This window comes from Phascolarctos cinereus, unplaced genomic scaffold (genome assembly GCF_003287225.1).
Source record: "Phascolarctos cinereus isolate Bilbo 61053 unplaced genomic scaffold, phaCin_HiC Scaffold_1;HRSCAF=81, whole genome shotgun sequence".
NCBI classification, from domain to species: domain Eukaryota; kingdom Metazoa; phylum Chordata; class Mammalia; order Diprotodontia; family Phascolarctidae; genus Phascolarctos; species Phascolarctos cinereus.
In genome coordinates this window covers 70321953-70334333 of record NW_027555514.1, presented here as the reverse complement: position 1 = coordinate 70334333, position 12381 = coordinate 70321953, and positions in this window count along the sequence as shown.

Genomic DNA, 12381 nt, shown 5'->3' with positions numbered 1-12381 from the left:
TAGCTATACCATTCACTCATGCCATTGACTCATTCTCCATCCTTTTAGCTATTAGTGAACCTATGTTATCTAATCTTTCCTCTATCCTCCTCGCTGATGATATCATACCTTTGTACAATAAACATTATCTAGTGCATCTGACTTTTATAAAACTCTTTATCAGGAATGAATTGGTGAAGATTGCAAATAATTTTTTCCCACTGTGCTCCAGGTGACCACAAAGCTTATGTTATTCATTGTTCATTGCGCAAAAAACATTCCAATGTGTAGATAATTGTGTGCAGAATGGCAGAGGTAAACATTTCTGCCTTTATCTCCATGGACACTTCACACAGAAGTAATGAAAAATTGACCCACACCATCATGCATCTTGTGACCCATCCTCCATCTGAAGTGTTATGTTGACAAGGTTGGTTTCCAAAGTAAAACCACCTTGATCTCCAAGCTAAATACGTAAACAAATTGTCTGTCTTTGTGGAGAGAGTTGACTATGCATCCACTTTATCTTATTATGTCTAATACATATTCTAAATATCTCTCTGAAAATTTTACCCACGGCTCTATGTGCCACTTGAGAAACATAAAATAGAATCATAGAATCTTAGAGTTAGATGACTTCCCAGGTCTAGTTCAACCTATTACTGAGCAAGAAGCTGTACCGAGATATCCCTGGCAAGCATTCATGTAGCTTCTGCCTTTCTAGTGATAAGAAAGTCACTACTGACTAAAGCATCCATTCCTTCCTCTTCTGCCCTTGTACGGTTCTGATTATTAGGAAGTTTTTCCTCAGATGAAGTATGTCTCTTGTAACCTTCACTCATTGCTCTAAGTCCCATCCCTCTGGGTCCAAAGAAAATGAGTCTAATCCTTCTTCCATAAGACAGGTCCTCAAATACTTAAAGACAGCTGTCATATTCTCCCCAAGTTTCCTGTCCTGCAGGCTCAACATCCCCAGGAATTTCAATTCACTTACATATAGCTTATGTGTAAACCTCATCATTCTGTTAATCCTCCTTTGGACATACTCCAGCTTGTCCGTGCCTAAAGTATGGCACCCAGAATGAAGCTCACTATTACAATGTGTTCTAATCAAAGTAGAATCCAATGGAACTATCACCTCCATTATTCTGGAAACCACAATTCTACTCATTTACCTAGGGTTGAGTTAGCTTTTATAGTTATCATGTCACATTGTTAACTCATATTGACCTCATGATCCTTAAATGTCCTGGCACTTTTTCACACTAATTATTGTCTAATCAAGTCTCCCCTATCATGTATCTGAACTTCTGATTTTTAAAATTCAAATATAGGACTTTATATGCATCCCTAACTTCATCTTATTAGATTCTGCCCATCATTCTAAGTGGTCAGGATCTTTCTGGCTGCCGATTACCTCATTCAATTACTTGTTATCCCTTCCAACTTCATATAATCTGGAAATGTGCTAAGCCATCTAGGGCTTTATCCAAACCATTTATAAAAATGTTCAACACGAAAGCTTCAAAGAGATATCTTTGTGGTATTTCACTAGAGACTTTCTATCAGGATGACACATGGAACGTTCATTATTGATCTAGTGGTCCACGACAAAATCGTTCTTTGGGCCTCGTCATCCAACTAGTTCTACTTCAACGTGTAGTCATTCATCCTGCAGTCTCCATTTTGTCTTAGATATGATGAGAGACTTTCTCAAATGGCTTGCTAAAATCTTATTGTGATGTAGCTGCAACATTTCCCTGACCTGTCAGTCCAGTAACCCTATCAAAAAAGAAAATGAAGTTAAGGAAATGGGACTTATTTTTGATGAATCTGTACTGGCCCACAGTATTCACCACTTTCCTTTTGAAGTGATCACAAATTAGCTTTTTAATAATATGTCCTTTTAACAATAATATCCTTTTAATAATAAAAATCTTACCAGGGATTAAAGTCAAGCTGATGTGAGTATATTGCTGGAAAAATTGCTCTTCTTCCCTCTTCTGGAAATCAAGACATTTGCCTGGCACCAATCATTTAGCACCTCTCCCAGTCTGCATGATTTTTTCAAAGATGACTAGCAATGGCTCAGAAATCACACCTGTAACTTCTTTTACACTCTGTCTTTACTGAGATAAAATCGTCAACGTCTGCTGATTTCAACTCAATAAAGAAAACTTGGTGATCTCTTGCCATCTTCTCATGTATCTGGGTTTTGGTTTCCTACTGACCATCCTCCTCCCTACCCCCTGCAATATTCCAAAACGAAGATCATTCTTCTTGTTTAAAAACGAAAACAAAACTGAATAGAACTTGGAAGTCAAATAGTTGTGCCTTCTTTCTTTCATTGAATAATCTCCAAGACAGTCTTATCCCTTCTCTGATCTTCTTCTTTCCCCTAATACAACTTTTTAAAAGCACCTTTTTTTGTTATCCTTAACATTTATAGATCACCCACATAAGGGAGTCTGGAGGTCATCTATCCCAACCATCTCACTTCCCAGTTAGGAGAACAGATGACAAGAGAAGTTAAGCTGCAAGGTTTATCTTACTCTGGGCATTTCCTCTTCTGCCATTTGTACAGAATTACGCAAGAGTTATATTTTCAGCCTAGCTACCTGCCTTTACTTCTGTTTCCTTTTACAAAACTCAATGTGGTTGATAAGTTTCTTGTGCAACCACGTCAGTCTCTAGGCTTTGCTCACAGACTAGTATAATAATAATAATAATAATAATAATAATAATAATAATAATAATAATAATAATAATAATAATAATAATAATAATAATAATAATAATAATAAATAGTTAACACGTATATAGCACTTACTATGTGCCAGGCAGAGTGCTAGTTACCTTACAATTGTTATCTCCTTTGATCCTCACAACAACCTTGAGAGGTAGAAGCTATTATTATCCCCATTTTACAGATAAGGAAACTGAGGTGAGCAGAGGCCAAAGATCATGATTGTGTCATCGGAATTTTATTTTTGAGAGAGTACCTCCCCCTTAAACAGAATTTTCTTACAGAATCTTAGACTTATACTCTCTCTGAACTAGCTAAAATCTTGTTCTCCCAAAGTCTAGTAGCATGTGTCAGATTAGGCCCAGTGTTTCCTTTTTTTAATCTGTCACAGACTGTACAACGATATGGTCATTGTTCAGTCGTGTTTCAGTCGTGTCCAGCTCTTGCTGACTCTATTTGGGGTTTTCTTGACGAAGATACAGGAATGCTTTGCCATTTCCTTCTCCAGCTCATTTTACAGATGAGGAAACTGAGGCAAATAGGGTTAAGTGACTTGCTAGTAAGTGTCTGAGGCCTGAGTTGAACTCAGGAAGATGAGTCTCACTGACTTCAGGCCTGGCACTCTATCCACTGTGCCAAGTGATATGGTCACTTTCTTTCAAAGTTCAGGGGTGGAGCCAAGATGGCAGAGTAAAAGCAGTGACCTGCTTGAGCACTTTCTCAAACCCCTTCAAAGTTCCTATTATTTCTCCTTTACTTGTTCCTCTTTTCGGACAAACACACATCTAAAGGAGGAGGGAAGGTGGGAATGAGCATTTATGTAGTGCCCTACTATGTGCTAGGTACTGTACTAAGTTCTTTTTATAAATATTATCTCACCTGATCCTGACAACAATCCTGAGAGGTAAGTGATATGATTATCCCCATTTTTAAGTTGAGGAAACTGAAGTAAACAGAGGTCAAGTGATTTGCCCAGGATCCCACAGCTGCCAGATTTGAACTCAGGTCTTCCTAGGTCCAGGCCCAGAGCTTTATTTACTAAGCCACTAGCTGCTTCTAAGATAGTAACTATCATTTCTGCTCCTATTCCTTGTCATTTTCTTCTTTGAATTACTGAACACTTGCACTGCTATTTTTCTTCCTATATCCTACCTGCTGCTCTCTACAGTATTTAGAGGAGGAACTATAGCTGAACATTTGTCTTTCTCCTCCTAACTTTCAGTATAAGGCCATTTTAATCCATTTACCCAGTTCCCCATTACATTTTGCCTGGCCTTTTTAGATGTATTCTATCTCACAAGAGCATCTCATTCCTGTACCTTAAGCCATGGTTCAGAAAGCCCAGATCTCTTCCCTAATATTATCTTCTTGCCTTCTATTCACTTACCATGCAAGAGTCTCTTCCAAAGTCCCTGTTTACCCAAATCCTTCAGTTTCCTACTCAGGTCTTCAGAATTCCTTAAAATTCACTCCTACTGGTATTCATTTGTTCTCAGACGAGTAGGGACTTTCAGACTCAAAGGCTCAAGATGGACCCTATCACGTCTTGAATATACTATCCAGGGACAAAGCTTGTCATACGGCCTGATGGTGCATGGCAGGCTAACCCTAACCCTTTCTCCCAGAATGTCACCCACCAAGAGGATATATTTCATGTGGGGAAGGGGAGGGGAGTCTTTACTCTTCATTACATTAATGAGTCCTTTTTTTCCCTGCCTAATAGTATTTTATTTTTTCCAATTACATGCAAATATAGTTTTCAACATTCACTTTTACAATATTTTAAGTCCTAAATTTTTCTCTCTCCCCTTCCCCCCTCCCAAAGGGATGCAATCTGATATAGGTTATACATGTACAATCGTATTAAACATATTTCCATATTAGTCATGTTGTGAAAGAAGAATCAGAACAAAAAGGAAAAACCATGAGAAAGAACACCCCCCCCAAAAAAAAATAGTACTCTTTGATCTGCATTCAGACTCCATGGTTTTTTTTTCCTCTGGAAGAGGACAGTATTTTCCATCATGAGTCTCTTGGAATTGTCTTACATCACTGCATTGCTGAGAAGAGCAAAGTCTATCAAAGTTGGTTGAAGAGTCCTTTTTAAAATCTTTTCTTGCTGCATGAGAAGCTGAAAAATCTTCTCTCCGTGAACTTCAACTCCAAGATCCTTCTTCCTTTCCTGCTCTGTGCAACAACATTCAATCAATGCTGGAGATAGTCTAGGGCTCAGTATGCCAGCACCCAGAAGCTGGAAGGCTTGATACCATCTAGCTGATTACAAAGAGCAAGGAAACTGCCTTGCTGGCTATTGACAATACCCAACTACTACGTGGCCAAGTAGCCAGATCCTTCAATCAGTATAGCTTGCCAGTGGCATTTCATCCCCAAGATTCAGCTCCAGTTATTTAAATATACCTGTTGGCACCATTCATTCCTACCAGTATCAAGATTTAGAAACTGGCAAGCAAGTAGTTTAGTTCACAACTTATTCACGTCCATTTAACCATTGCAAATAAAACTTGGAAGTCAGGGTATGTGCCTCCCACTTTATGTGCATTTTTCTCAACCAGATTGCCTGAAGGATTTTATGGTTCTATGTATTTTTAATTTGAAAAGGCTCAGTTCTTTTAGTACTAAAGAACAAAATTATGTGCCTGGGAAAGTACAGTCATTCATTAACTTTTTTCATTCAACGCGTACTTATTGAGCTTTTGCAAAATTCAAGATACTTGCTGAAGGGGCAATAGGAGATAAAAAGATAGTAAGACACAATTCTTGCCTTCAAGTTGCTTACAATTTAGTAGGACATTATTTAGGGGCAATATTACTATTGAGGGGGCAATAATGCACAGTGTCAAGGAGACTTTTGATACCCAACATGGTCCAGTGGAGAAAGGGTAAGATTTGGAGTCAGAAGACTTGGGTTTGAAACCTGTCTGCCACTCACTATCTGGGTTATCATTGGCTTAATCTCTCTAAACCTCAGTTATGTCTAGTCCCTGCTCCAAGCACTTTCTAGCTCCAGATCTACGATCCTATAATTCTTACATTTGAGGTTGTCAACCAACAGATTCACCATCTTTAGCATGAGCAAGGGACCATAGTAGAATATACCAGCTCCTTCAAGATTTAAATTGGGATTTAGCACTAAATAATCGTGTTCTGGTGGATCCATTTTTGGAGAGGCAAACCATACCTATCCCCATTATATTATCCCAGGTGTATGTAGTCACCCACCTCCTCACACTCAAGAAATGTGTGCACACTAATTCCTAAATTGTGACCCAAATTGTGGAAGACACCACCTTTATTCACTCATTGACTCCTCATACTCTACATCTACTCTTCAAAATCTTCACATCTTTCCTCAAGCTCTCAGCCCTTTCTATTCCCATCCCTATCACCATCACTGATCATTGTTGGGCTGAATCATATGAAGCTGAGAAGATTGAGAATAATAGAACCAGACTCCCTTAATTGCTTTCCTTCCTGACATATCTCCATTTGCTGTTGATTAATCTACCTGAAGCCATTCCTTTAACTGCGTTTCTTCTTCCTTACCTCTTCTGAACAACAAGATTTGTGTTTCCATTTGCATCATCAAAAACACTTATTAGAAATACATGGGGTATGTAAATTATACAGACCTTGTCATTATGGAACATACAAGCTGATTAACGGACAACATAAATTCAATAGGATATGATTGCACTTTTTTTTCCCAATTGAAGAAGAAAGAAAGGTTAAGGGGGAAATACTACAAGACAAAACAGGACTCTAGCTATGTGTGACCCTGGAGAAGTATACTATTCAGTCTTTCTGGGTTTCAGTTTACTCATTTGGAAAGTGAAAAAGCTGGACTAGGTGAGTCCTAAGTATCCTTACAGCTCTACACTTCTGTAGACACCTGGAGAAATGACCAGAATTACCCTTATTTCCTGACTTCCTGACTAAAATAGAATTCAGTCACATGGATCTCACCTTTCCTCATATTTTCATTGGCTGGAAGCCTTCCCTGACCAGTCTTCATTCTAGTGCCTTTCCTTTGCTATTCCCTTTTCATCCTGTACATAGCTTGCTTTGCATATATTTGTTTGGATGTTGTCTAGATCATAAGCTCCTTCAGAACAGGGACTGTCTTTTGCTTCTTTTTGTATCCCCAGTGTTTAACACAGTCCCTGCCACATAGTAGGTGCTTAATAAATGTCTATTGATTGTTGGGCCACAAATAAATGCCCTATTTTGCAACCAGAGGTACCTATCTCCGTCCCATTTATTAATCTATAAATATCTTTTCCTGGGAAAAGGAAGAAGAATGACATTTCCAGCTTATTTAACTCTTCATTAACCCTGTTTGGAGAGGTGAGGTTATTCTATTTAGAATCGTCTGGCATCCAGGAATCAATCATCTGAAATGCCTTTCTTGAATTTTGAATCACACTCCATTGTCCATAAGAGGCTCCTCCAGTTGGTTTATAACTTCCAAGTATGTGGCTGCGAACATAATCTTGTTAATAAATAACCCCAGCAAGCATTTAGCTGAAAAGCTATTTAGCATTAGCCGGGGTAACTGACAGAGCAAATTATGATGGAGAACCTCTAATAAAGAACATGAATGATGACTGAGAAGCCAAGCTGATCCATAATGAATGTGGTGCAATTAGCCGTGTACTGGGATTGTTGTGTTCTCACAATAGGTGTGCATGACCAAGAGGCAACATCGTGACAACTTTGCCTTTCCTTGGGTCTGTCTGGGCCTTGGTTAGCATGTTAAGCACGTGCTGTATATTTGGCTCACTGCGTTATTGATTTTTAAAATGCACCTATTGCTGAGCCTCTAAGCCCGTGTACAAAGAACAATATACCGTTTAAGTAACACTCATTTTCTATAGGTTGTAATTATAGTTATAAACCTGCCAGTCCTCCCATGGCATTAGAAGAACGCCTTACCTACACCCCAGCAGCCTCAAGCCCTGATGAGAGAAGAAGGGCCTGTATGTAAGAGCAGCCTGTAAGTGCTCAATAAATCCTATTGATGATGGAGAAATGGAGATCTCAGAGGCCAAACCAAATGTCCTTTTCCCAGAATCCAATCCCAAGGAGCCTGTCGTCATGCTGCTACTAATCTCAGTTGCATAAGTAATGAGGTAACCAACCAGAAAAGTGCAATCTAGAGGACTTTACTGATCAGAATTAACACAGGCAACTGAGACTGGAAGTGAGCAGAAGGGAGAATTTACTGTAGAACCTGGCTGTTATTGCCTGTGAGTGCTATAGACTCTAGGACGCTAGAGTGGAAAGAGTATCTAATAGGTAGAAGATCCAGATTCCAGTCCCAGCTTTGCCCCCAACTGGAGGTTTAGAGACTTCTTTGAGGTCAGCCTTGAAGTTACAAATTAGATGAGGAGTAGCATGTGTCCTATTGCCCACTGACCAGTCTTTACCGTAACTTTAGCTAGCATCTCCCTGCAACTCCAATGGCTGAATATCTGTCTAGCCCCACTCTGATTGGTCAGATGCAATTTTCTCATTTATTAATTCAAAGAGTTGAATGAAATAATCTCTAAGGTTCCTTGCATCTCTAAAAGTCTTTGATCCCAAGTCAAGAAATGCTCAAAACACAACAGATTAGTCTAGAAAGTATAAGTAAATTGAATTAAATCAGCATCTTCACTACCTCCCCCACCATAAATTGTTACACTTTCCCAACCCAGACAAAGAGCAAGGTTATTTTGAAGAGGATGCATTGCATTTGTCAACAATCCAAATTTTTGACTGGTACTCATGGATGGCTCCATAAAGGGTATGTCATACCTTTCTTCCCCTTTCATTCCCCTCCATAGCCTTATTCCCCCACCAGGTAGGCTGTAGTGATGACTACCTGGGGAATAATGTGAGGGGAATGGGATATATATGAGTAGAAGGAGAGAGAAAAGAAAGGAGGAATGGAATAAGGAGTGGCAGTGTTTTTATTAAGATATATGGCTAGACCTCTGAAACTGCCTTTTTCTCTACTTTTTCCCTATGTCTTACTACTTCCTGCTTTGCCTTCATTGTTTCGGCCTCATTTCTTATCTTTTCATTTTCTCTCTGCCCTCTTTTCTTTCCTTACCAAAGGAATGAAGAATTGAAGACAGATGAGGAATATTTGAGGGGGTGGAATAGGAAGATGGGAATAGGGGAAGAAAGAAAGAAAATCAAGGGACTTTCAGGTTGTTTTTAACATTTAGTCCTTTTTCATAAACAAGCTTTCAGAAGATGGTGAGATAATTTTTTTTTATTTGACACATTGGATATAGGGTGGAGAGACATTACAAGGATTACAGGAACTATATTAATAAACACTTGCTTATAGGTACCCCCTTACTAATTAAATAGAAATTGTGGACTTTATCTTGGAGCTAAAAATTCCTTTCCTGTTATTTCCTTAACCAAATCTCCTCAGTCATTTCCCCCCAAATGTTACAAGTTTAAAAACTGGTTAATAATATACTGTCTAATCTAGAATAAAAAAAGACATGGATTGGTGAGGGAAGGGGGAATCTTTATATCAGATTTCTCTGATAAGGATTTGATATCCAAGATGTATAAGCAATTAACAGTCACAATTAACAGCTAACATCACACTGCTGACTTACACTGAGCTTAAAGGGCACTAAAATCTTCAGATCATTTTTTAGAACAAAATTGATCTCTACTCATGCCTTACCCATCTCTTGCCAAGATAATTTTTTTGTACCCAAATATATCTTTACATTTACCCCTTAATAAATTTCATCTGATTTTGAGTTAACCCAGTTGTCCTGACAAGATCTTTTTGAATCCTGTCATCTGCTATTAACTACCCATTCCAGCTGTGTGTCATCTAAAAATCTGATAGGCATGCCATCTATACCTTTATCCAAGTTATTAATAAAAATATTAAACAATGCAGGGTGACTTGAATTCAACAAAGGCAGCTACATGTGGAAGTTTTTGTCTAGGATAAATATGAGACCCTTTACATATTCAGGCTCTATATCATATCCTTTACATTTTTTCATTAATTTATTTTATATTCATGACCTGTTGTTCTTCCAAATTAATTCTGTTATTAATTTTTTCTAGCTCAATAAAACAATTTTGGTGGTTTAATTGGGATGGCAATAATAGATTAGTTTAGATGGAATTGTTATTGTTATTATATTGGCTCAGCCTACCCATGAACAATTAATATTTCTGCAATTATTTAAATCAGACTTTGTATAAAAATATTAAGTGCCTAGGTTTGTCCTGGGAGGTATACTCCTAGCTACTTTATATTGTCCATAATTATTTTAAATGAAATATCTCTTGCTATCTATTCTTGCAAGGCTTTGTTGGTGATATATAGAATATTGATGATTTATGTGGATTTATTTTACATCCTGCTACTTTGCTAAAATTGTAAAAAATTTTGACTAATTTTAGTTGAATTTTCCAATTTCAGTTGATTTTCCAAATATAATATCATACCATCTCAAAAAAAGATAGTTTTATTTCCTCAACCATTCTGATTCCTTCAATTTCTTTTTCTTCTCTTATTGCTAGTGCTAACATCCTGATCTAGTTGGGAAGACTTCTAGTTTATCCCTATTACAGATAATGTTTGTTAATGATTTTAGGTAGATACTTCTTATCATTTTAAGGAAAAACTCATTTATACCTATGCTATCAAGTGTTTTTAATAGGAATGAGTGCTGTATTGTCAAAAGCTTTTTCTGCATCCATTGATATAATCATATGGTTTTTGTTGCTTTTGTTACTGTTGTAATCAATTATGTTAATAGTTTGCCTTATGTTGAACCAGTCCTGCATTCCTGGTATAAATCCCACTTGGTCACAATATGTAATCTTCATGACATATTGCTGTGGTCTCCCAGCTAGTGTTTTATTTAGGATTTTGGCATCAATATTCATTAGTGAAATTGGTCTATAATTTTCTCTCTGTTTTTGCTCTTCCTGGTTTAGGTATCAGCACAATATTTGTCTCATAAAAGGAATTTGGTAGGACTCCTCCTTTGACTATTATTACAGATAATTTATTTAATATTGGAATTAGTTGATTTTTAAAGTTTAGTAGAATTCACTTGTAAATCATCTGGTCCAGATGCTTTTTTCTTAGGAAGCTCATTTATGGCCTGTTCAATTTCTTTTTCTAAAATAGCTTTATTTAGATATTCTATTTCCTCTTTGGTTAATCTGGGCAGTTTACATTTTTATAAACATTCTTCCATTTCACTTAAGTTGTTAAATTTATTGGCATATAATTGGGTGAAATGACTCCTAATTGCTTTAATTTCATCTTCATTAGTGGTATATTCACCCTTATCATTTTTGATACAAACAATTCAGTTTTCTTCTCTTTTTTAAAAAACATGTTAACCAATAGTTTATCTATTTTGTTGTTGAGGGCAGGTTTCATAAGACTAGCTCCTGGCTTTATTTATTAATTCAATGGTTTTCTTATGTTCAATTTTGTTAATCTTATCTTTAATTTTCAGGATTTCCAATTTGGAAAGATTCTCCATTGAACACTCTTGTTACCAGATACCCTTCTGGGCTCACGGTTTCAACTCCTACTGACAGGCTGGTTCCCCAAAGGGCAACTGATTACTTCTAACAGGGTTCTAAGGGGTGACTCTAAGTGGCTGGGGATTCTAGCACTATCACTTAGAAGCCCCCAACTAGTGTACCCCCTCAATATAGAATTATAAGTTGATATAAGTTAGCAACAAAGGATATTTACTTAAAAGGTATAGCAAGAACAAAAGTCATGAAAACACTGCCCCCACCCAAATCAAACTAAGGCACAATCTTCTATCTGCATAGACTGAGTGCCTAAGGAAAGTGGGCTCAAACTTAATGAAAGTTGGTATAAACCATTGCTCCCAACCCAGAGTACATAGCTGATGGAGAAATTACTTCTTTGCTCAACTGGACTAGCTCTTTGAAGATCTGGTGTCTTGGATGTTGGGTCAACCCACTCATTGGCTGAGTCAAGAGGTCAAGAGTGACACCTCATCAAACTGAGTTACTACTGCTACTGAATCTGGTGACCTCTCCTACCAATGACAGTTGCTGGCAGGAATTGCACATCTGACCTTTCGAACTGTTTACAGTATATTAACCTTGGTCATTCCATCTCCAGATACTCATTCACTAGATATCAAGAAAAAATGTATACACTCACGCACAAATCCAGCATCATTAACTCATGGATACATGGTAGCCATATAAGAGAAGGGATCCCCAATAAAGCCCCATATATCAAGTCCACTTCACTCAAAAACAGCCCGGGAAGAGGGCAAGAGATCATTTGCTCAGACTTTTTGAATATATCCTTAGTTCTGGCTCCTTAGTCAAGAAGACTTTATCACCACAGTACCAATCCCTCAGTCATTCATGGCTGGAAGTGGACTCATCAAGCCTCTATGTTTTGTATTGGAAGCAAGCAGAGAACATTGCACATGCCCAGTATAACCCACCAGGCTGTACAAATCTTCTATGCTCTATGTATTGGGATTTCATTGGTCAGTTCCCCATTAAATATAAAGGTCATTCTTTGAAGAGAAAACAAATGAGGATTTACCTTCTCTCTGACATCAGTTTTCATCATGCCATCTGCCCCAAGT